General features: G+C 38.8%; 1 long non-coding RNA gene across 3 annotated transcripts; it reads left to right on the top strand.

The window, feature by feature from the left end:
• Window positions 1-8,490: 8,490 nt before the first annotated feature.
• Window positions 8,491-12,715, top strand: LOC135459796 (uncharacterized). Of its 3 annotated transcripts, XR_010443099.1 has the most exons (5): window positions 8,501-9,019; window positions 9,094-9,238; window positions 10,064-10,112; window positions 11,308-11,426; window positions 12,195-12,715. It is a non-coding gene; the product is annotated as an uncharacterized LOC135459796 (long non-coding RNA). The 3 variants fall into 3 exon arrangements; XR_010443100.1 differs by lacking the exons at window positions 11,308-11,426; window positions 12,195-12,715 and having other exon boundaries at window positions 8,491-8,548; window positions 8,899-9,019; window positions 10,064-10,753; XR_010443098.1 differs by lacking the exons at window positions 11,308-11,426; window positions 12,195-12,715 and having other exon boundaries at window positions 10,064-10,753.
• Window positions 12,716-26,173: the final 13,458 nt, after the last annotated feature.

Genomic DNA, 26,173 nt, shown 5'->3' with positions numbered 1-26,173 from the left:
TAGGAATGAACCCCGGGAGTGAGTGTTACAGAATGTTGTACTCCTCTTTAGACTTCATAGGAAAGCCCTTACCTAAGTGTGCCTAAGATTTTTGCATGTACTGACAATTACATGTTCAGCAAAAAGAATAGTTCATGATGCTGTGATTAAATCCAGCACATCTTCCTGTCCATGCTGACACTTTAGGCCAGTACCAACTTGGAATAAGGAGAACTTTCTGTTGAGCTGCAATGGGTAAATGTAACCCATGTCTCTTTTTTCCTTTTTTTAAATAAACCTGTGGTAAATGGGCAATGCTTTCCCTCAGGGAAATGTTCTCATCAGTTTGATTCATGGAAAGTTACTCATCTTCCTACTTAAGGGAAAGAATATGTATTTAATTCCTGAGAATAGACTATTACATCACATGAGCAAAGGTGGTTTAACAGTAGGCAAAGCTGTGAGAACTTCCAAAGGCAGCAAAATTTGCTATGCAATGAGATGCTCTTCAGACAGGTTTTTGTAACATCTATAGGAAACACTTCCCAATTAGTGTATTAAAAACATTCTTGTCCCATGAGATGACCTAGTACTACTGGCCTTTTCCACCTCATATCTTGCTTGAAGTGCAAGTTACAGCAGATATTCTTGCATTACTTAACTAATTGTCATCATTTTCTTGAGTCATTCCATTATATTATTTGTGGTGTCCCATGAAAGTCTTGTAAAAGTGCGTTTGCACATCGTTATTACGGGGTACTGGTGCTAAACTGGGAAAGTGCCATGAGGCAAATGCTTAATAAATTGTTGACCTCTGAGAAATGCATGTTACAAACAGGTTATGTGTATTGGAAATATAACATGGATGAAGAAGTCCCACCTGAGCTCGTGTGCTCTGGTTATTGACAGAACAAATTGGTATGACAATAAGTTTTCTGACATACAGGACAAAAGCTAACACAATTATTTTGGTGAACAAAATTCACTGTGACTGAAGCCTTTTCATGTGGCTGAGCACTGTTCTCACCTGACACTGCCCGCCCTTGTCTGATCTTAAACATGGATCACAAAATCTTGTTGAGGGGTTGCCTGGAGTAGCAAGATCATCTCAACATAATATAGTTTTAACATAAAGTGTTTGTTGACTTCTAAGTGCATGATTATTTTTCTTTAAAAAAAAAAAAAGGCTTAAACTGGAATCTGCAAAAACTGGATTTTCCACTGCCCCTCTGCGGCTTAGGAAAACTTAAACTGTAAAGGCGGTAAAAAAAACCTACAAAGTTTAGGTTTTTCTTTTAGCTGCAAAGGCTAAAAGAATGACTGAGGTGTGGGATTAAGAGTAGGAAGTTTTTGCCTTCGATTTTGCCTTATGCAGAACACTTTCTTAGTCTGAAGAATGAGAATAAATCTCTTCTGTGCCAGCAGCTCCTTCTGTGTCTTTTGGGAAGTCATTTAGACACAAGCAGATCCCACAACTTGGTTTGTTCTTGGAGGAGGCTGGATGTTACAGGGAAGGGGGAGACCTGTGCTGACAGGGTGCTGTGCTTGGCCTAAGAAGCCCTGTTCTCACAGGCTTGGGTTTGTTAGGCTGAAAATAAAGTCATGGCAACACAGCCACACGTGGCACCCCTCCAACACGTGGCTCACAGGAGCTTGGGTCTGTCCCCACATGTCTGTGTTTTTTAGCAAGTTTTTTGCTTTTTCTGGTCTGGCTGCTCGTGGTGAACATCTGTGTTCCAGGTCCACAGCTGACACATTTTAGTGCCACAGATCCAAACCTGATTTTCTTAAAGTCCTTTTCCAGCTGCGGTGTCACCCTGGAGAGGAGAGCCATAAAATCTCCTGGCTCCTAAAGGTCTGCTTGGTGTGCCCAGGACTGCTTCACACTTGAAAACACTGAGCTAGAAATTTCCTTCTCCATCCAAGCTGCAGAGCTGGACCAGTGGGTGCATTCAGCACATTCCTACCCAAACAGTCCCTGCCCAAAGCAGTGTTTGTCACATCTTTTTCATCCAGAGCTTCATTGGTTCATGTACTGGTTAGACAAACAGACTGTACATCTGATTAAAAACACAGTGGTCACCAGAAAAGCAGGTTTCCTGTCCCTGTTTTACCTCATGGTTTTTCTTTTATAGCATTTATTGCCGTGGGGATGGATGTGGAAAGGGGTTGATAGGTAATGCAGGTTCAGCAGAAAGAGCATGGCATTGAACATGAGGATTTCTTATCACATCTCAAAGTAAAAAAAGAAAAAAGGGCATAATATGATACGAAAAAAATTTCAAAAATAATAAAAGCAACTAAAAAAATAATTTACCTAAAGGGGAAAAAAATATATGCTAACCTCAAAAAGCCCTTTAGATTCTACACAGGAGGGAAGATCTTCTTCTGCAAAGCAGAGTAATGGGGATTTAATTGTGGCTGATGTGGATTCAGGAAACATCCTTCTCTTCTTCTCTGTTTACTCCCACCCATCTTAGGAAATTTCCAGCACGGTTAATCACCTCATACCAATCTGCACTGCAGTGGGAGAGTGGCCCTTATCTTGGAAGGCAAGACACTAAGTAGAGAAATATGTTCTGCACTCTCATGTCAGAATTACCCCTGGGGTTTCTCCATCCCTGTCAGATGGCAATGACAGCTCCACCTTATCACACAAGGGTATGGGAAGGAAAGATGCTTCTTCTGTTATCTCTGTTATTACTGAATTCATAAAGAAGGAAGGAAAACTGACACCACAGGAAAGGCCATCCTGGTTGGAGATTTTTATGGCAGTTTGCATTTTCCTCAAGGAGAACCTACCAGGAAAGGTGGCCTAATATCGGCTACAGTCTGAATAAAGACAACTTGGGGTTTTTTTTTCTTCCCTGTTCTGGCTATTTAAATATTTAGCAGTTTAATGCAGCAGTAGAATCTGAAAAATATATAGAATCTGTATGAAGAATATAAGTTTGTTATGTCCCTTGCTGTATCATTATTCTGAATATCACTGTGGTTATTGCAACAAAAAGGTAGATTTTCTTTTCCATTTGTAACTTGGCAGAATAGTGGATAAATATTTATTACATAACATAGAAACCAAGTCTCCAAAGTTCTTTAAAACAAATTGTTGCTGATGGAGTGCACACTGCTCAACTGATTTTCATGTCCAAAAAAATTCATTAAAGGGATTTCATTCATTTTTGTATTAATTTTATGTTACAGCTAAAAAAATATTTTAAACAGAGCTTGCAGATTTCTCTTATTTTCTTCTGATCACATCACATCTAGGGTCTTTCTGCTCACAGTATTGTTCATCAAAGCACAAACACTCCTGGGATAGTCAGATTCAAACTGATTCAATTCTTGGTGGAGGAAAAAGAAAACCCAACCTGGAAAACACGGAGTAATCTAAAACTAAACAAATAATACCTTGACATGGCAAAACAGTAATTCTTTCTTGACAAGATTTCATTGGGCTCTCTTTCTCCAGCTAATATTAATGTTTTTAAATTACATTTGCTTGGTCAAAATATCAGACAGACAAATGCATTAGTTCCACATATGTGGGGATCCTGCTCTGAATCCTCGGGACAGCTGGACTGACTCTCAGCTGGACTAATTGGATCTCATGGGTGGTTTTACCAGGGTCTTCTTTCAAATAATCATCTAGACAACACCAAGTCTGACTTTGGTGGGTGCATCCCCTGAACCATCTGCTGGCCTCAAAGATTTCTGAAAGGAGCCATAGGAATGAAACAAAGGAAGACGCATGTAAAACATGCAGAAAATCTTTGTATCTTCTCATTTAGTATTATGTCATAGCTATGACAGTAGTTTTCCACCTCATTCCTTAAACTGCTAATTAATCATTCATCATTAAACCCACTCGGGAGCACTCTAAGAAAGGACCTGTGACTCTTCTGGCACAAAAATGACAAACAAAACATCCTGTAAAAAAGAAAAAACAAAACCCTGACTGGAGACAGGGGAAGCCCTACCCAAAAAGGAACAATATAATTAGGTCTCTTATTACGATGTTCTTGCGTAATTCCACCAGCGAGTAAAGCTTTAAACAGGAAGGAAGTGCAAGTAAATAGCAACTGGCAGCCACTAGATCTGGATATTTGATGTTTGCTCCCAAAGAGACCAGCAATGGCCCAGGTGCAATAAATGAGAACAGCTGGGCAGCACCCCACAGGCTGTTCTGCTCTACCTGTGAAAAGCATCTGGAATTCAGCAATTTTGCATTTTTACAGAGCTTGAGATTAAGGACAGTCTTAACGGAGTCACTTTCTGAGAGATTTTTATCTTCTATGTTATTATTTTCTGCACAGCAGATTTTTTCTTTTTTTCTCCTTTTTTTTTTTTAATATACAAAGTCTTGTATGAACCTGCATTTGACTGAGGGGGATTACTCAAAAAAGGGGCAAATTTATGCCAATGCGTTTCCCAGTTGGAGCAACTGTGTATCCTCAAAAGATGTCTCAATGCAAAGTAGAAGAATAATGACATAGGCTGCCTAATTCTTGGTTTCTCTGAATTAGTGCTGTTGATTTGGGATTCTAGGCTGAGTTTTCCATGTCCAAAAATTGAGCTTTGTGTGCTTGAGCCTGTGAATGAAACAGAAGTCATGCCTGTTATTTTCAGAAATATTTCTAGATCTGCAGTGTCTGAAGAAGGAAACTGAAACAAACAAAAATGTGCAATAACAAGATATTACTCCCTTTGAAAGTGTTCTTCAGCCTCTTTGTGGAGCAGGTCTGTGCACTCTATTAGTGCTTTTGGCCCTAATTATTTACGCCAGCTGTTTGTCCAGATTAATGCACTTATCAAATCCCAAAGGAGACAAAAATCAGCCATCGGCTGCAAATCCTTAATTTTCCTTGTGTTTTCATTGTGTGTGACAATTTCCAGGTCCTTCTAGAAACAAGGATTTTGATGTATATTTCCAGGATTCCCTCCTGTGATAAGATTCCAGGTAAGTTATACATAAAAAAAACCCTCAAGGAAACTCAATGTTTCAGTGTTTTTTCATGCTGTAGCTATAATCCTAGAATAATTAAATGTCCCTTGAAGCTGGAAGCCTGCAAAAACGTTGCTATGCACCAGACATAATTTCAATTACAGCTTTGTCTTCCTAGTCTCCATAGTTTGTCTTCTAAGCTGTAGTTTATTATGCTGTCTGCAATTTTTTTTTTTTTCTCACAACTAGATCCAGCTTAATGTGCTGTAATTAGAGTGTTTGCCATTTAAGGGCTGGAATGAAGAGCAGCTGTGGACTTCAGGTTTGTCTAGCTTGAAGAAAAGGAGGCTAAGGGACAACTTTATGCCCTTGTCTGTCTAGGCCTGTAAGAAGCAAGCCCAGGGTTAAATATGGGACATAAAAAGGCCAGAAATTCTCTTCAGACTCCCATAAGTGCAAGGAGCTGAAGTTTGCTGTTAATTGACCTGACAGATGCAGGCTCACCCTGATTATATTTGCCCATCATCACCTTTGAACTGAAATTCACAGCACAGAAACATCTGAGCAGGTTGTGCATCATCCAGTCCAGCCCAAGAAGCAGTATTGCTGTTTTTTTTCTGGTTTATCCCTGATTATTAAACCCTTACAAAGTGTTTGTACCACTGTAAGATGGTGAGCATGGCTAAAAATCACTTCACATGGACATTGAGGAGCAGGAGTGAAAGAGCTTCGGTTAACTCAGATAAATAAGTCATGCCGCTTCCTCAGAAGGAATAATTGTCCCAACAGTGCAGCCATTCACAAAATAAACATCAGGGACAGAAACACTGCAGAAAGATATGAAAGATCCCATAAGCTAAATCCCCCAATTAAAAAGAAACAAGGCTCTTATGGTCAGAACATTCATTCCTTGAAAACAATCCCTGCAGATCCTATTCTAGTTAAATAAGTAATTAAATCTATAAAGGTCTGCTGTATTTGCATGTAGAGAGAAGGTTTCCAAATTTTCTCTGTCACAGAGTGCTGATAGTTAAATTAGGATGTTTCTGATTTGATCTTTTTCATTTTCACTTCCAAAATAAAGATATTTTAGAATTACCTGCAGGTGTTGAAGACACCATTACTTTTTTCTTTTTTTTTTTCTTTTTTCTTTTCTTTTTTTTAAGTATTAACTTCAGATTTTAAGGCAATAGACTAGACTTAAGGTTCAAAACATGGATTTTTTTTCCAAAATATTCAGAATTCCTGCCTGTCAGTATGAAAGCCAATGGGAACTGATGTTTATCATCTCACCTGACAGACTAAGTTATGTGTCTTTGACCTGTGGAAGAAAATGGAATATATGGTGCCTCTGCTTTTTAAACTTGAGAATTACATTGTCTAAGCTTAGATCTCCAGCTTAAAATAAAAAACGGACACAATATGGAGTTCAAAGTGTTATTAAATACAAATTTGGAGGAAAAGTAAAGCTCACTGGCAAGCGGGTTTTTATTTTATTTATTACTCTCATTTTATTTGAGAAAATGACCCTCACATTATCCCAAATCTGCTTCTGTCTCAAACTGGTGAACTTCAGCAGCACTGGAGTTTGTCTGCCACTCCCAGAATCCAAGCTGGTCATTTCCTCCATAGAAAATTGTGGTAAAGGGTTTGCTTTGCCCTTTTGGAAATCACAAATCTCTTCAGCGCAGTGGTAGGAAGCCTTGGGGCTCCCGAGTGACACCACAGACCTTGCTTATCCTGGTTTGACCTCATTTTCTGCCAAACTCCTTCTGCTGTTTGCTCTCCAGAGACAGCTGCGAGCACAGGTTCCTCCTGACTATTCCCTGAGCCACATTTTGGGTGCCAAACGTGCTCATTTCTCAGCGTGCAGGGTTGCCATGATGAGCCACAATACAAAAATTTAACAAACTGAAGGCCCAAGCCCTGGGGGCCTGAAAGAAAAAAAAAACCAAATAAATAAAACTTTAATTCTGACACATCCCTTCTGAAAGACCAGGAGGAGAATCAAGGAAATGAAGACCAGCTCAATTTTGGTTCAAAAAGGAGGAGTTAATGTTTTGTTCCCATTTGACTGGAATAAGGATACCCTGGGCCTGAGTCGCCCAGTTTAGGCCATGGAGTTCCTTTTGTTTGGAAATAGCTGTATTGACAGGAAATATCTTTTGAGAAGTGTTCAGCAGCCATCGTACTATGTAAAAAATACAGCTATAAATCCTCTATGCCCCATTTTTATTTCCTTCCAACAGTTTTGGGTGCCCATGCATGGCTGCAGCTTCTCTTTGGTGTTCACAAGGCCCTAAAAGCCAACCCTTCATTTCTTTGAGTAGATTAAATGAAATGAAATGCATTTCATGGCAATGAAATTTTACATTTGTATGCAAAATGCAGCTTTTTAAGAAAAAAGACAGCCACCACTTTATTTTGCAGATGCATGCATTACAATGTAGATTATTTTAGTAATGTTGGGATCTGGTTAGTTAGTAATCTTCATACAATCTGGCTCTATCACTACCTGCCATGAATGGTCACTCACCATTTCAACAATGCGCTCACAAGAAGGCCATTTTCTGCCAGCATTGTGAAAAATCAAAAGGAAAAGATCAGCAAAATGCAACAGCCTATTTTCCTCTTACTCTCCATTGTTGTGAGGTCTAAACCAACAGATTTCCTCTTTTCACATTATCTTTTAAAGGACAGATGTTGGGGGCCAGATGAGGTATTTTGGTTTTTTTTTTAAATAGTGTACCATCAGGTGTTTAAGGAGTTCCAAGTTCAGGTGAAAGAAAGCACATTATTGCACAACAAACCTGACAAATTCCTTTTATTTGCTTTAAAAAGAGGAGTTTGAAATCCCAGATAAATTTTTTAAAACCAATAACAAAAACAAACAAGAATATTCAAAATTACAAAAAATTTAAAAAACACAAAAAACCCACACCAAAAAAAAACCCCAAAAACCAAAAAAACAAAAAAAAAAAAGAAACAAAAAAAAAACCTCGACCAAATACATCCAAAGCTGAATATTGTTCATGTCAGTGAATTATGGGGAAAGTTGTGTGCAAATATGCAATATAGACATGTGCTGTGTAGGTGGCCTAAGGGCTAAATCTGCACCCCACAGGCAATCAATACCAGCAGCACCATAAACTTTTCCCTGCACTTCAGGTGCATTTGGATCATGTCATGTGTGGTGTGGCCTTGGTTCAAAATAGTAGCAATAATGTCCTTAATTAACATTTAGCTCTGGAGGGGAAGCAAAAAAGCTGTCCCCTGTTACCAAAATTGAAAGAATAACACTCATGCCTCTACAAAGGCATTTGTGTTTTTAGTGACTTTTTATATAGCAAAAGATGAGTTAACAGGGTAAGAATTCAAGTTATACCTCAAAAATAAACACCTGGCAAATGACTGTCACATTTAGAGCACACCACAGTATTTAAATTACATTTGGCTCATCATCCTGTCCTTTGCAGCTGTTATGGCACAGAGGAGGATAATTAAAAGCAGCAGATTACCATGGTATTTAATGGACTGCTGCTGAACTATTTGTGTGTTTGTGATCCAAATGAAAACTGTTGGGCAAGTTATGGCTTTGGAGCAGGATGCTGTTTATGAGTGACAGTGAGTTTATTGAGGATGTTTATTTACCTGGTGATCTGGGGCAAGAAACAAAGAAATCTTTGTTTTCAAGACACTGAGATGCTGTAGGGATCATGGTGTAGTTATGTTAGGAATGTACTTTAAGAAGAATAAATTGTGTCTTGGCTAAAGGGAAACCCAGAATACATACATTGCCATGCCACAGTATCAGCTATATCAGCTGAGGCTCTGAGTCACCACATACAAAAGTAAAAGAAAACCGCTTTCCAACCAAAAAAAAAAAAAAAAAAAAAAAAAAAAGGTGCCATAGGAAGGGAAGAATGAAGGCAATGAGTTGTGGAAATTTGACTGCTCTTTTCTGGTGCACTGAGCTCATCCCACAGCTCAGGTACAGACAGGTTCATTTCAGGACTGCAGGAGGTGACACACAGCAGAGATTCCCCTTCAGGCTCCTGAGATGTGCTTGCCACTTTGTATGTCAGAACACAAAAGGTGAAAAATCTCTTTTTTCTTTTTTGTTTTGTTTTGTTTTCTAATGTTGACAACCACCCCTCCTTCTTTCCTAGCAACTGTTTATGACCACATTCCTGGAGAGAAAAGCAACCTTTTCAAATTTGATAAAGACCCATTGTGAGTTCCCTATCAATGCCAGGAGCTACATGGAAATTCAAAGACTTTTATCACTTTCTAGTGTGGTCCAAATAGATAGTGGTAAGTAATGTCTGGTTAATGTGTATAAACTGAAAATATTAGAACTCTTTGGAGTTTCCATTCTGCCTTCCCTTATTTTGATCATCATCTAAAAAACATCTTGTCTCAAGCTCATTAATACCTCGCGTTTCTTCTGTCCTAAAATCTGGGGTTAATTGGAAACAATTTCAACCCACCAACCACTTCAACCCACCAAGTGTTCAGGTATAGTGTATTAGGTTGTCTTTTTCCTGAAATACCTTGAAACAAGTATGATTTTGAAGTGTGGCTTGAAGTCTTTGTGTTTCCTTAACTTCTGAAGACAGCAGTTGTATTAAGTTCTTGCAGGTTTTTTTTCCTTTTCCATAAAAATTTAAGTAAGAAAGAAACTTATTTTTGTTACTTAAGATAAAGCATAATTTACTTAAAACAAAAAACAATGGCTCTCACTTATGCACCTGTCTCCAGAAGCTGAAATTTAAAGAACAGTGGGTAAAAGAAGTTTCAGCCCTGTGATCTGAAATCTCCAGAGCAGTAGAAAACCACAGCAATATGAAAAGTGCCAACATCTGAAAAATTCTTGCAATAATGGCTAATGAAGCAATTTCTTTGGAGTTAGTTAAGAAGCACTAAATGAGTATGAGCTCTCTACATTGTGAGTGGCAAAGATTTCTTCCTCTGCATGGCAGGGGAGGAAATTAAACAGAGGAGATGGGCAAGGGGGATTTATTCCTCATCTTTCCTTTGCCTGGCAAAACTCAGGTAAACACCTGCAGAGAAAGAAATGACCACAGAGATAATTCCCCTTTTCAAAGCAGCATAATTACATGCTGTTCCTCTCTCCAGGTACATCACAGTCAACAAAATCATCTACAGTATCATCCAGGCTTCACAGGTGTGGAGAGAAAAAATAAGCAGTCAGGGAACCATTATAATATTTTTATTTTATTTTGCATGGTCTCACACTGGATATGTTCTGTTTTAGTGGGGTGGGGGAGAGACACAGAGGTGGCTGGATCAGGAGTTGGGAATTAATTATTTTTAAATTAACCATAAAAAACTTTTGTTTGGGATTATACTAGACTGGTTTTGTGTTTCTTCTCCACTCCATTGCTAACTAATTGTACAGTAACTTTGGAAAGAAAAAGTTCTAAATTTTATCATAACATAACCCTAAAAAATATTTTCACTTATGAATTTTCTTCTAAAGAAGTTTTACAGGTCATTTGGCATAGAGATCCATTCAGAAACAATATCTGCTTCCCCACCCACAGCAATACCAAAAAGCCATATCACATGAAATATCAGTTCTCTTCACTCACAGTGTCTGCCAGCTAAATTCACTCAAACTGTGAGAAAACTTGGGTCAAATTCCAAGATCCCACATTTAAAACCTTGGTGATGCAAACCATTGATCAGAAGAAAAATCCTCTAACCATATGAATGTATTCTTTTGTCAGCAGATTTATTTTCACACACTTTTATTAGATGTTATTCAAGGGAACTCCTAATGTCAATAATAAATACTGAGGAAAAAAAAAAGTACATTTAGCCTATAGAATTTAGTAATTATTGGAACAAAAGAAAACAACTGAACTTGAATTTAGCATCTGCAAAATTCAAATCTATAAGCTTTATGATAGTTTCTTAATATTAAATAGGCCATAACATAAAGAACTCAAAAACTCAAATGGTATCAAATAGACCAAACAGAGCAATAACCCAGCAAAAATATTTCTGTTCTGTGAGGTTCTGTGCTTGAATAGAGGGAAATTATTAAAGGGAAATTGGTGCAAATCCACCAATTCACAGTTGTGAGAACAAAGGGGAAAAGAGAGGTTATGGATAGCAGATAATTATTTAAATACAAAACCTCTTCTCAATAAAAGAAGCAATCTAACATTTCTTTTCCATGGCAATTGATCTTTTACAATTAAACCTACCATCAAGTATACATGGGGGAAAATCCCTAATTATACCACAATAAGGCATCAATTTTGATTTATTCAATGGTGTTCAATATGATTTATTTGATGATGTTTGTTGGCTGGTCATTACATTTCAAGGTTGCTTGTTCATTTTTCACTCAGGCCATGGGGGAACGATAGTTTCTAACTTCAGATTATACCAAGTGCCCAGAAGTTTTGATCCCTCATGTCTTCATCTTGAGACCAGATTTCAGCAGCCAAGACAAGGATAAATAACCAAGGTGGCTCATAGGAGTGGTGATCACTGGTGTGTTGACTTCTCATTTTATTCCTGTCATTAACACACCTTATAATCAGAGACCTGACATTTTCCTATTGAATTTCTCTATTTTTTTCCCCTTGGTCATGTCTTTGTAGCCTGATCAGTGTGTTCAGCTTTGAAGTGAAGCAGTGAATCATATGTGTGAGTGTTTATTGCCAGAACAGGCCAAGGATTTAAACTCCAAGAATTGTACTTCAAAAATGCATGTATGCAATTAATTAACATCCACACTCTGCAGTGGAAGTCTGTTTCTAGGAATCGAGGCATGAAATTTAAAAAGTCCTAAATTTTAACTTAATGTAACCCTAAAACATATTTTCACTTATGAATTTTCACCTAAAGAAGTTTTTCGGGTCGTTTGGCATAAAGATCCATTCAGAAACAGTATCTGCTTCCCCACCCACTGCAACACCAAAAACTCCATATCACATGAAATATCAGTTGTCTTCACTCACAGTGTTTGCCAACTGAATTCACTCAAACTGTGAGAAAACTTGGACCAGATTCCAAGATCCCACATTTAAAACTGTGGTGGGGTTCTCTTAGGGGCTTCTTTTTCAGTTTTGGGACTTTGTTTGTTTTTGTAGATGTCTTTCTTCAGATCTCCCCACTGGGCATGGGAGCTCAGAGTGGGAAGTTGTGTGAACATCTTTTACAGAGCTGATAATGAAAAGCATTAAAAACATTTACTCTAAGCAATAAACCAACTCATTCTGCTTTTCTGCAGAGCCCAGGCTGAAGACAAAAAAATGCCAAACTGCTTTGTAAGCACAGCATAATGATCTAGGAAATGATAGCCAGGAAAAGTCTCTAGTTAGTGCCCAGAAAATCCCTAATAGGCAGCAAATTAACCAAGGTGAGTACTTGGAAATCCGAGGAAGTCTAAACTTTTCTCTGGCTGTGATCAACAAAAGCTTGAAAAGTGTCTTCACAAAAAGTCCTCAACAGCAATATTACCAAACTCTATCATGTTTTTCTTTCCTTAGAGTCTTTCTGCTTTTCCCCAGATTCCTGTTATCAAATACATGCATTCTGTTTGGGAAAGGGTAGAAATGTAAAGCCATGCAGTACTATATGCCTGCTGGGAATCTACCATAATCTGATTTAGATGAAGGTTCTGGAGGAAGCCAAAATTTTAAGTCTCTCTGCAAGTTTTCAAAGGATGATACTGAAGATCCTTAGAGCCAGTCCCTCATCACAAAGCTGAATACTCTCCTGCCTGATATTGTAAGCAAATTAAAAAATAAAGAAAAAGTTGTGTGAAAACAGCTTGATTTGTTTTGCACTGATAAACCTTTATTTGCAAATATTCCAGTGCTGCCAAGGGATTTGGTAGCATTATTCCCCTGTTATTGATCAGGGAAATTAAAGCACAATGGCTCTTTCAGCTTTCACCTAGCAGAAATATTTCTGCCTAGCCTTTAGCACTTATTCTTCCTTTAAGAAGCGGTGATATTTACACTTGGTATTTTTCAAATTTTAACTCAATCTCCGAACTCCCTTTGAAGTCAACAGGCTGAGTTACCAATTAAAATTAATTGCTCTACCTTGGCCTGCATTATTTTATGGGGATTATGGCAAAGCAGGCCACTGAAACCCTTTGAGAGTGGAGGCCAAATGAAGATTCTCTGCTGCTCACACACCAGAGCTCAGCGTGCCCTGCTGGGAAAAGCATTCCCAAGGCCCACATGAATTGCAGACAGCCTCCCCCTCCACAGATGTGTGGAGTTAATGGCTTTTGGGAGAAAACTGGCCTGTGATGAGCAGGGATGAGGATCCTGGGCTCCTGTGGGAAGCAGAGGCAGCGCCAATGAAATCATTGACAATTAGCCCCAGCACTGCTCGTCATCACCATGAAACAGCCAAGTTAAACTCTGCCAGCTCTTCAGTTGGGTTTTGCCAGCTTTTTGTTCCACAGATTTTGTTTGGCTCTACCTTCAGAGATTGCTATTCTGATCAAATATCTTCTCTTTCTTCCAAAGAAGATGCCTACTTTTCTTTTTTTCCTTTCCATTCCCATGTGTTGTGGAGCAGTGCATACAATCTGGAGAAAAAAAAACTTAAAGCTCATTCATTTTATTGCCATTGTGTATTTGCAGAAAAGGTATTTCACCTTTTTTTTCCCTCTAAAGCACTCACATTTAGTAGTCTACAGCTTAGCAAAAAATAGTCACGTATTATCTGTATTTTGACTACAGTGGAATTACAGGGACAATCATAACATTCTCCGGATCTGACTGAAATCACAAGTCTGCAAACCAACCCTATAAAAGTCATTAGCAAAACGTCTTGTGCAATCCGGCAAGGATTTCAAGGAATATGCAAAGAGACTGAAACCTGTATCTGAGCTTTTCGAGTACATCTGTGATGACTTTAAGATCACAATCTCGTAGGGCTGTGCATGGCAGTGCATGTTTTCCGAGTGCCTCACCACACTTCCTCAGGAGCACTTCCTCACCAAGTGACAGGAGAGAAAGGGGAAGGCTCCATGATTTTCCCCAGCTCCATGAGGTCCGTGGAGATGTCCCTTTTTCTCACACAGGACATGGTCTCTACCAGGTATTCAGCGCAGGCCCCATTCACCTCACACCCTGGAGGTTCATTTTGCCCATCAGGTATCAGGTCTGTACGCAAATATTAATTACCATTCAAGTCCAAGCACGTTAAAAGATAGATTTGCACCCAAGAAGTTCCTCCTCAAGTCAGGGAATATTAGATATGTTCCTTTCTTTGGCTGTGGTACTCACTTCCTGGTGTTTACTGGAAGTTTATGTGATTTACATGGTTATGTGAAAACAGATCATCATGAGAGGTCATCTGCTGCTGGAAGTGCCTTTTAAAATACATTTTGACAGCCAGATTGTACCCAAGAACAGAGTTAGTTTTGCACCACAAAGGAGAGTCATCTAGACTGAAAAAAATGTGAGGAAATTTACACTTACCAATGTTAATGTGTTCCGAAATGGATAAAATCAGTTTCATTTAACTAAGGCTCCCATGATTCCTATTAAGAAGGGAGGAAGAAAAAATCATAATAAAGGTTAACAGCCACAAAACCTGTTTTTATTCTTCTCTAAACCCACAGCACTTATCACCTCCATCAAGTGAGAGACTCAAGCAACTCCTGTTTTCCCCTGTGGGTAGAAAAAACCTCTGCAAGCTCTCCCCACCACAGGTCTGACCCACACGCGGGGAGAAGGATTTCCCAAGCACTTGGGGTAGGAGTTTTGAGATACAAGGCTTTCCCAAGAGGCTGGGATCATAAGTCTGTTGATCAATAGGGCACACCTGATAGTGCTTTGGAAAACTTCCTCCTGAGATAATTCCTGTGACGTCTGTTCTGATCCTGCCACGGCTGCAGCTGGGATTGCAGTGCAATCCACAGCCGGGACATTAAAGCAGGCTTTGTTTTGTGTGTCAGGGCAGATAGCCTTATCTCTGCACAAAACTAACTCTGATAAAACTGAGGTGGGTGATGGATACAGATGTCTTCACTTCTAAACCATTTAAAAGCCTTTTTTTTTTTTTTTTTTTTTCCCAGAGGCAGATCTCAGCAATCTTCTTTTCTTACCAAGGATATGCACTCCCTCTGTGTGTGCAATCCCTTTTCCAGGGGTTAATCAGGAACCTCAGGGCTGCAGTTCAGTCCTAAGTGGGTCACTGACAAAGTGAGTGCCTCGAGAATGCACTTGCCCTTTACTGGGAAAGCCTCAGCTGCCTTGATGTGCAGGGGGGTGTTTTCTCCACCTGGGGAAAGAAAAGGGAAAAAAAGACAAAGAAAAAGGGAAAGACAGAATGAGAAAGAGGAAAAGAGAAAAGGAAAGAAGGGGAAAAGGTGAAAATAGGAAAGGAAAGATGAAGAAGAGGGAAAGGAGGGGAAAAAATGAGGACAGGAGAGGAGAGGAGAGGAGGAGGAGGAGGAGGAAAAGGGAGAAAGGAAAAGGAGAAAGGAAAAGGAGAAAGGACCCCAGGGAAATTGTCAACATATTGTTAAAATGCTTTCTTAAAGGGAAAGCAAGCCCAACACCAAGCTGGAGTTATATCTGGTACTCAATAGCTGAAATACCAGTACAATTTTACAGTGGTCATTTTTTCCCCTCATCCTGAGACATCTGCATGGTCAGATGGATTTTTCTTCCCTCCCAGAACAGGATTTACTCGCAGAGGAGGATAGTCTGTCTCTGGGGCAATGTCCTGCAGGGCAATAAAGATCAAGGCAGTGTTGGCCCCATGGTCTGATCCCCCCTGTGCCATCCCCAGACTGCTCCTCCTCCTCCTCAGCCACTCTGATAGAGTGCTTTCACAGGGTTTTTGGTGCTATAGGAACTCCCCTCTCAGACCACATGAGACATTTTAAAACATACAATATTGTCAGACAGGTGGAAGTCACTCTAAAGCAGACTTCCATGCCTCCATCCACTGATAAAGCTGAATTTTAAAGCATGCTTCCACTAATAGGAGACCTGCAAGGAGAGGATTTCTCCCTCCTGGCTGCACTTTTTTGGGCACAAGGTGGAAGCTGTTCCCTGAGATGTGATGGGAACAGGCTCACTGATAGGCTGAACGGGCTTGGATGTGTGAGCCAGACTTCTGTGTTCCATTACTACTGCAAGCCATTACCACTTTTCAGCTTTGAGGAATGCCCCTTCCTTTTATTTTTAATAGAAGTGCCTCCCAAACACAATAAAACAACATATGCAAACTCTCCAGTGCTGCCTGTTGCCCCTTCCTACTTATTTCTTCTTTTTGCTGGATGCCTACAGAATGCTTTGCTTCTGCTTGTCAGCTTTTGGGAATTTGTTTTCTCTGTTTTCTTTTTCTTTTGAGGAGATGTTTTGTATTTTAGATGCAGGACACCATATTTTTATGTGAAAAGAAGATATTTCTTATAGATTACATAGATGAGGTTTCCCAAACTCTTTCCTCCCCTTCTGCACTTGAAGCTCAGATGTCAAGACCAGAAAAACAGTGTGATAAAGAAAGTGAGCCAAGGAAGCACAAGTGTAGAGCAGCACCTGTAATTCTGAGCAAGAATTCTTCTGGCTAATTGTGCCAAGGTGGGCTGTCACCCTTATCGGATGCAGAAATACCTACACCAGGTATTTCTGTAAAATCAGATCATTAGGAAGGAAAAATAGATTATAAAATATATTTGGTAGACAAGGTGAAGGACCCACAGGCATTTATCAGGTGCTGGCAATACCTGATGGCAGATGGTTTAACTGAGGCTTTACTATCCAGTAGAATTTTGATAATGCCTCCAGGTTTGATGTTAGGAAGCCGCAATGAGGTGTCAAAAAAGGCAATGGAAGGCTCCCTATTGTCCACATCAAGAAATCAGGAGGAGTATGTAATATTCTAAATATTCCACTTTGACAGAAGAACAATTTCTCTAGATCCACCACACTGGTTCTTTTCCTTCTCTCTTCACTGAAAGCACTATTTAATTTGCTATTTGATTCATAATGTGAAATCCAAAGCTGTGTTCCATGTCAGGCTCATACAGGCAACGTGTGCATTTGTGATTGCGATATGTGTGGAGACCAACAATGGGACAGTTGCAAATTCTAATAATACCTGAGGAAAATAAAGCATGGAAAAAAGGCCTTTGAACCCATCCTTCGTCTGTGATTAACCCTGGTTGATTTAGGAGCACTGGAATTAAAGCAATAAAGATGTTGCTTTTTGCCTGCATTTAATCCATAAAGAGTTCTGCAATAATAACTTTTTGAAGTATAATTTTACATATTGCTTGTATCCTTGAAACTATAGCTTTGGAATATATATAAAGGAAACATGCTTACCTCACACCTTATTGAAGCAGAGAAAAGCAGCTTGAGAAAGGAAGATGAACATCAACTCAAGGATTTATAGTTTCGACCAAAGGGAAGCTGGACATCACTGTTATGAGATTTATAGTCTCTGCAATTAAAAGCTGAGCCCACATCAGGAGAGCTGGACCTCCCTAGATTGGATTCTTCTTTCGGAAACCAAACCACCACCACCTGGGGGTACTCCTTTGAGATACATCCTGAGAAAAACTAAATCACAGTATTGTATAGAATTGTGACATAAATATTGAGAAACTGATAAATGAGTAAAAAACTGGCAATAGAAACTGCTGAAAAAGCTGATGAGTGCCCCTGTAAATATCTGTAAGCCTCAACTCTCGGTGTGCAGTGGGAGGGAAAACTTCCCCCACTGTACCCAGCGCTGTATTGCTCATACTTTACCATATTAATTAATAAATTAATTGCTGGTTGAATATTGGCCTAGTCAAACTTCTCATTCATAACAATAACTGCAGGGATTTCTCAGGTTTCTTCAGCCTCTTTCAGTGAGGAGGCTGCTGCCTCTACCCCCTGAGGCTGAGCACAAGGAAGGAGGGATAGGAATCCACATGGGAAGGGGGGAGACCTGCCTGTCCTGCCATGGATTTGTGAGGTGGATTTTTCCTTGTAATTTGGTCACAGCAGCCTCTGGCGGTTTTTAGGGAATAGCAGCTTGCTGTGGAAGCACTTGTGTTAGAACGATCAGCATCAACTCCCAGCTGGAAAGTATACTTCAATGCAAAACTGCTTTCCAAGCTTAGAAAATTACCTCTTTTCTCTCCTCATGCCTAATCTTACCATAAAATAAAAATATCTTCCCCAAACAATAGTTTTTATTTCCTTTTTGTGCTGGGGACATGCTTCAGGTAATGTCTTGTTCAGGACACAGTAAAAACAAGGGGCTGCAATGGAAATTGAGGGCACATCTGGCCCCTGCTTTGAAGGTTTTGCCAACCAAATAGTGAAGGCATGTGCAAAAAAAAAAAAGTGTCATTATCCCGATTTTATAGATAAGAAACCAAGATGCAGAAAAGTTGGTTTTTTCCCTATATTAGCAAGAACGGGGGTGAGTGGGGATGTAATTCATGACCTATGGGGAAAAAAGGATATATATATATGTATGTATGTATATGTACATATATGTATATATTTATATCTATATATATGCGTATATATATTATATATATGTACATATGTATATGTATGTATGTATGTGTATATATGTATATATTTTTTTTTTCTTTCCCAATATTAGCAAGGAACCAGGGTGAGTAGGGATGTAATTCATTACCTGTGGGGGGGAAAATTTAATATATATATGGATGTACATATATATGTGTCTATATGTATATATATATAACAGATGTATATATATATATTTTATATATCTAATGTATGTGTGTGTATATATACATATATACATATATACATACACATACACACACACACACACATATATATATATATATGCACCAGACTCAGTCTTCTGTTTCAGCTTTTTATTTTTTAATCCAATCTTGCACTTCAGAAAGGAAGTAAAAAAATCCCGATTATGAGCACAAAAGTGTGGGCAAAACCCCACCAACTATTTCCCTGCTGCGTTCTGCATTTTTAAAAACATTATATGCACATGTTTTGAAAACATTTTTAAAAACATTCTAAGCAGATGTTTCAGGCTTTATAATTCCGAGTGGGAGGAAGGGGGAAAGGACGGGACGGTGCTGCAACAGTTGTGTGCTGTGAGAAAAATCCACAGTGCATGAGCTCTCCCTAGTGGGATCACAAATCTCTGCAGCAAAAAAAAAAAATTCTGCTTGCACTGGGTTTGCTCCATTATTTCTCTCCACTGTGTATTCACAGGGGTCATTTCCTGACAATTAATTATTTGCAAGGAGAACTAATGATTCAATGAAGAAAATTAATTTTGAGAGTCTTTCTGTGACCCTCTTGGACAAAATCATAGGGGTTTTTTGGGAGGGGTTGGGTTTAGTTTTGGGGTTTTTGTGGGGTTTGGTTTGGTTTGGTTTTTTTGTTTCATTTTTGGGGTTTTTTGTTCATTGGTTGGTTGGCTTTTTGGTGGTTTTGTTGTTACTGTTGTTAGTAGGTTTGGGTTTGGGTTTTTTTTTTCTTTTTAGTTGTTTTTTGTTTGGAGGGGTTTTTTTGATTGTTTGGGGTTTATTTTCTTTTTTTTTTTAATTTTTCATATTTTTTTCCTTTCTGTTCAGTAGGAAATTCAAATTCATGTGCTCTTGCAGTCTATCAGCGCTACTCATTTTAAATTTTTACAATTTTTTTTTCACATGAAACAAACACCTTGTGAAGCAGGAGCCCCCTTGCTCCAGTACACAACCTTACAGTAAAATAGCAATAATACAGAGAATAAAAGCTCTTTTATAATATCAATAATAGGGGAATAGAAGCTCTTTTCCAGCACTCTGCATCCAGGAGCTGAAAAAGACAATGATTGGAACTGACCATGATTTTAGATGAAGGATGATCCACATAAAGCAATGCAGAGACAAATGAACAAACCCCTTGCCACTCATTAAAAACCTTCCTGTTTTTTTGGAACTGTGATTTATTGGTGGCTTTGCAGAGAGCATGGTCATCCCTTTCTAAAACCACATTTGTGCATTTTGGGGGAATGCATTTCCTTCCAGAGGAGAAAAACCGAGAGCTGCCAATTTAAGGCACACATTAAAATTAAAAAATTAAAATTAAAATTTCATTTTAAATGCACATTTAAATTAAAAATAGGATACATGTATTAACACAGCAGAGGATTAATCAGACCTGATGATGAAAGGGAATTTCTCCATCTCCTGGAATCATTCAGGAAATTCAGGATGCTGTCCCAGAGGAAGCTGTTGGACTCTGTGTGAGAGGAGCTGCACAGGATTCCCTGGGCTTTATCCTGGATGAGTTAATGCTCTCTCTGGCTTTAAACCCCTGAATGTGTGAATTACAAAACCATATAAAAACTGGGAGAGATTTATTCTTAAAAGTTATTTATTGCACCGGTGTGCTGAAGCAGCACAACATTTGCTTTCCCAAAATGGAAAATAAAGCAGTTTTAGTAACCACATCCAAACATGGTTGATTTTCTCTGTAATTGGATTAAATTGCAATTTTTTGAGATCGAGCCTGGACTTTTTGTGGACAAATTTTCAAAACTATGAAGACACTGGTTTTCTACAAAGCACTGAAATCAGATGCTTAAGGTAACAAACCTATGGCCATCTGTTTCTTAAATAATCTCCTTTTTATGTGGTAGCATTGTATTTACCATAAACCTTCAATTTAAATAATTAATCTGCTACTGCATTAAGTTACTTGAAGAAAAGTTTGAATTTTACTGAATGAGTATCTGCATTTTTCTCCTTCTTTTCATCCCCACTGAAATCTCTTCAGTCATTTAAAAACAGCATATGCACACAAAGTAATTAATAAAAAAAATAAATTATCAGTTTCCAAATATATCTCCTTATAAAATCAAATTCTACAGCAACTCAGTGAAAATCAAGGTCCAGTCAAGCACTTAATCCTGTGGTCAGGGGAAATTGTCCAATTGACTTGAAAGAATTTTGAATGGAAGTGCTGGCTTTAAATTAAATTATTATCTTCTTTAACGTCACTGTGGCCTGGAAAAGAACCTCTAGGAATTTTCTTTGAGAGTGAACCAACATTTTCCAAGGCCTGAAAAAATGGATGTGACATGATGTTCAACTCAACACCTTACCACATATTTCACTCTCCTCCTATGTGGGGTGCTGATTTAGAAATAAATCCTCACTTCAGCTGTTTTCCACCCTAAATTTTCCTCTTTCTTTTACGAGTAAGAACAGTGGTAAAAGGATCCTTTTGTTATCATTCCTTCCTATTCTATTCTTAGCTAGCCTTCTGATGAAATCCTTTCTTCGATTCTTTTAGTATAGTTTTAATGTAATATCTATCATAAAATAATAAATCAGCCTTCTGAAAGATGGAGTCAGATCCTTGTCTCTTCCCTCATCCTGGGAGCCCTGTGAACACCATCACAGAAAACATGTTTTAAAGGCACAAAATTTTGCTCTATCTTCTGTATATGAATCAGACTGTGAACTGAAGTTTGTGATGGGACACAAGAAGTACTGACACCAAAAATTCAAAAGGACATTTGTGCATAGTTAGACAGGAGTTTCTCCTTTGGGGAAGAAACAGCACTTGTATTTTGAGTGGAAGTGGGTTTTTTCCTTCTTTAGCTCATATATGGCATATAAACCCTTTGGCAGAAGGTACAGGATTTATTATTAGGTATTTTATAAAATATTGTTAGGTATTTTATACAATATTATTACGTATTTTATAAAATATTATTACGTATTTTATAAAATTTTAAGTGTTTTAACTCCTCTGGGCACAGAAGAGGGAGGAAAAGATGGAGAAAGACTTTGGGCATGTTGACTTTGCTTTGTGTTTCTTTTCAATGCCTTCCTACCAGATAAAAAGTCACAACCGGTAAAAATATCTTACACCTTCAGATAATAAAATAATAAATATATAATAAATAATAATAAAATATCACCTACACCTTGACACATTCTAACCAGCTGCTGTGTCAAGGGCACAGAAATTTGGCAGAAAATAATTTCCCCTTGCTTTCCAGCTGGTCCTCAGAGGGGCTGGGTATGGCTGGGCTTAATTTCTGATTATAAACAACTTGGCACAGAGAGTCTGGTCATATCCACTGAGAGCTGTCACAGGCAGAAATTCACAAATACAGTGAATTTATAGTGGTTTGCCAATTCAATCCCATAGATCTGGCTGAGTTCAATCAGTGTTTGCATGACCAGGATCCACAGACAGTGCAGGTTATTGAGGTGACAGGAAAGCAGCTACAGGATAAATGCATTTACTGCAGGGTGTTGATATCTATCATGACAGAAAATAGAGTGACAGGAATCTATTTGTGACACATGGACAGACAGAAATATCTTCTAATAACATAAATGGATATTCCTGAGTGTGTTCCAAGGCAGCTGGAGGTGCCAAGCTCACCTGAAGGTGTCCTTTTGTTGCCTGGTATCAAAAGAAAAAAAATCATTTGCAGCAGTGAAATGTGAAGGTTTCTACATTTCTGCATCCCACCATTTCATTAAAATATTACATTTCTACCATTTTTGTAAGTATAATAAATTATCATATAACACACATTTTCCAATTAGAAGAGGAGTTGTTTAGGAAATTTTTCCCCAAAAAAACTGCCCCGTTGGAGTTGGTCCAAAGCTTCTTTGCCACAGTTCTTATTATGTCTCCTTGTAGGTGCTCTACTCAAAAATAAGGCTAAACAGTATTTCAGGAATGAGTTAGAAAGTTACCTTATTACTCTAAAATCTAATAGAAAGGGCAGAAAAAAATACCAGGAGCTACATAACCACATATTGAAGTTCTAAAAGTTACAAATATATCAAAAATACATTAAGAAGGCAAAAAATCTTTAGGCATCACCTACAAGAGAAGAGGAAAGACACAGCCCATTGAGTGATTCCAGGCAGGCAGAGGCTCCCACTATCACCTCTTAGCAAAAACCCCATTTAAAAAAAATCCATGTTTTGAAGGAAATGGAGTCCAATTTTTTTCCTCTTATAGTGCCATAAGTGAATTACGCCCACGCAGAGAGGTTGAAATGTGGGCTGTGCTCTCTGAAGGCTTGCACTGGGGGAAGAAACAAACAAAAAAAACCCCAAATCCCCCCCTCCAAAAAAAAACCCCAAAAAAACTCCCAAAAAAAAAAAAAAAAACTAAAAAAAAAAAAAACCAACAACAAAAAAACAGCAGAAAATAATCCAGAGTCTGGATTTATGGCATCACAGCAAAAGGAATTGCCTGCACATTTACCATATGTAAAAGCGATTTTTCAGCTGGAAGAGTCTGGCAGGGGATGGGATAATTTCTGATGCACAACATAATGGAAAAGAACGTCTCAGATGCTGGACCAGGACCATGCAGCCCAGGGACAGCTGGTGGGACACTATTCCAGCCTCTGTGTGTGTGCACACACCCCACATGTGCACACCTGCACGTATTAGGCTGATTTTGATTACATAAAACGGAAAATATGCTTGTCTTTCCTGTTACTTTTTGAATATGTGCTGTCTTTCTTAGGACTGGCAAGGCAAAATAAATGTTGAAGTGTAATCTTGAATAAGAAAAATGCCTGAGAAAGCAAAACTCATTATCGTGATTCATGGGGAAAAGGGTTACTAAAGAATGCTGTGCTAGGAGAAGGAAAAAATGGACATTAAAGGTAGAGATGAAACATATTTTTGGTACAAATCTTCTTTCCTTCTCTTCAGTTCCCCTTCCCATCCTTTTTTCAGCACCTCAGTTTTCATTTTCACCTCTGTGCATCCTGTGAATCAGCTGAAATGGAACAATGCATTTTGTTTTCTCTCCTCCTCCCCATTCATTAAGAAATGTCATCCTTCACCTTTTTTTTTGTATGGAGTACTGCTTGGATACTTTCCAATTAATTATAAGTAAGATTCTAGTAAAGGTCAAAATTCACTTGAGGGCTAAAAATTTATAATTAAAATAAAACTAAAAATTAGCAATTTTTTGGGAATATCCTTCCAGTGTCTGGCTCCTTTTCCCTATCAGGAAGAGGAAACAACATCCAGGCACCCCTTAGGGAACAGGGGACAGCAATTACGGGAAATCCCAGCCCTGGTGAAATCAGAATTTGGTTCTCTCTGTTTCTTTTGCACCAAGCATTTCTACCCTTCTCTTACCTATGCTTTAAAAAAAAAAGATTGTAATTTTTATTGTGTCTCACACTGAACAAGAGAGTGAGACATCTAATAAAAATTACAATTTCTAATAAAAATTAAAATATCTAATAAAATTTACAATATCTAGTAAAAATTACAATATCTAATTGCCCCAGAACACTGTTTTGGGGAAAATACCAGATTTCTAAATGGTGGTGGTGGCCTCCTCTCCTGTTGTTTGCATCCATTAACTCAGAAAGGATGGCACAGGACGCTCAGCACCTCTGCAAATGCCTTTTCTTGCACAGCCACCTCCAGGCTATTTCCCAATTAAACAATCCATTGCAATCCATTGGCATCCCCTGTCCTGATATTTTGGGTTGTTTCCCCCTTTTCAACGCCCTGGCAGGGTAATATATTGCAAGGACATGAATAGCTGGAAAAATTGTGCAGAAAAATCACTTCTTCACCTGGGTTTATGTGAATTTCACTCGTCACGTCCAAAGGCTGAGAACAAAACTATGAAACTCATTGCTTAGACTAGCTTTTTGTAGAAGCCTGCACTAAAAGCAAGGCATGGAGGGGGGGAAATTGCATTTTTTTTTTGCAGTTGTTACGGTCTGAGGCCTGTCCTGGGCTGCCTGGAACAGGAATCAGCCCCTGGAACATCATGTGCTCCTCATGGCATGGTGGACACGTGTGATCACAGCCTGTCCTTGTCACCATGCCAGAGAGGTTAAGCCAGGCAGGAATGTCTTCCAGACCATCAGAATTAAAAAAATACATATCATAAAAGTCATATTCTGCAGAGGCTTCATGTTCTCCCCATCCTCTCTGTCTTGGTTATTTCATTATATTTTTTTTAATTCTTAAAACCCTGCACGTCAGACAGGACAGCAAATTTAGCGTAACAAATTACAGGCTTAAAAAATGACAGACTGGCAAGGAGAGGTGGGGATAGCTTCTCTTCAAGTCATTCTTTCTCAATTAGCTCAATTTTGAGGCAGGGGATTGCCTGGATGGCACAAGGGAGGTGACTTGAGAAGGAGGATCCCTCTCAGCTCTAATGATGCAATGTAACCTAAATTTTTGCTTTGTGCTGTTTGTTTGTACCTTTAGGAGAAGAAACGTCTGCTTAGATTATATCCTTGTCAAACATCTGCCTGCCAGTGCTGACTTTCTGCACTGAAAATATCCCATAATTAGGACAAACTGCAGCAATGAGCCCGGATCCCTTCAGACCCAGCCCCAGGAGATGCTGAGCACCTCCTGTGAACTAAACAGCAACAGGAACCATCAGCACTCAGTGTTTGTTGTATGAGGCTCTGTCCTTTCCTGGGTAAATGAAGATGCCATTCAGCATTAAAAATATTTATTAACTGCCCTTCTGGTCGTGATGAAGAAGTTAGGAAGAATGGTGTTTTCCAGACCACGATGCCTAAAAAGAACAAGAGTTTTGAGAAAACAGCAGGAAGAAGGTTCATGTGTGTGTCACAGACATCTTTTATGGAAAATCTATTCCTTAGGATTTTTCCTCCTGAGAAGCTGAGAGGCATCAGGAACAAAATGCAAACAATGGTTAGCAATGCAACAGGTGGATCTGGGATTGGTCTCATGTGGTTGTTTCTAATTAATGGCCAATCACAGTCACCTGGCTCGGACTCTCTGTCCGAGATACAAGCCTTTGTTATCATTCTTTCTTTTGCTATTCTTAGCTAGCCTTCTGATGAAACCTTTTCTTCTATTCTTTTAGTATAGTTTTAATGTAATATATATCATAAAATAATAAATCAAGCCTTCTGAAACATGGAGTCAGATCCTTGTCCCTTCCCTCATCCTCAGACCCCTGTGAACACTGTCACATGTGTGACCATGTGAAAGGGATCATTCCAAAGTCTTTTCTGCAAGAGGCTTAACATATACATAATCTGCAGACTGTATGTTATGTACTGGTCCGTCTTGCTCTCTGCTACGAGTTCCAGCCACGAGTTTCTCAGTTTCTCTGAGATGTTTGCTTAAAGCCACCATGCAGGTGTCCAGTGTTATCACCCCAGTGTGGGTGGACATTCCCTTTTGTATTCCATATGGTCTTCCATAAAGCATTTCAAAAGGACTCAGCTTTCCTT

This window comes from Zonotrichia leucophrys, chromosome Z (genome assembly GCF_028769735.1).
Source record: "Zonotrichia leucophrys gambelii isolate GWCS_2022_RI chromosome Z, RI_Zleu_2.0, whole genome shotgun sequence".
NCBI lineage: Eukaryota > Metazoa > Chordata > Aves > Passeriformes > Passerellidae > Zonotrichia > Zonotrichia leucophrys.
The sequence above is the reverse complement of the archived record's forward strand: the minus strand, read 5'-3'. Positions and strand labels throughout refer to the sequence as shown.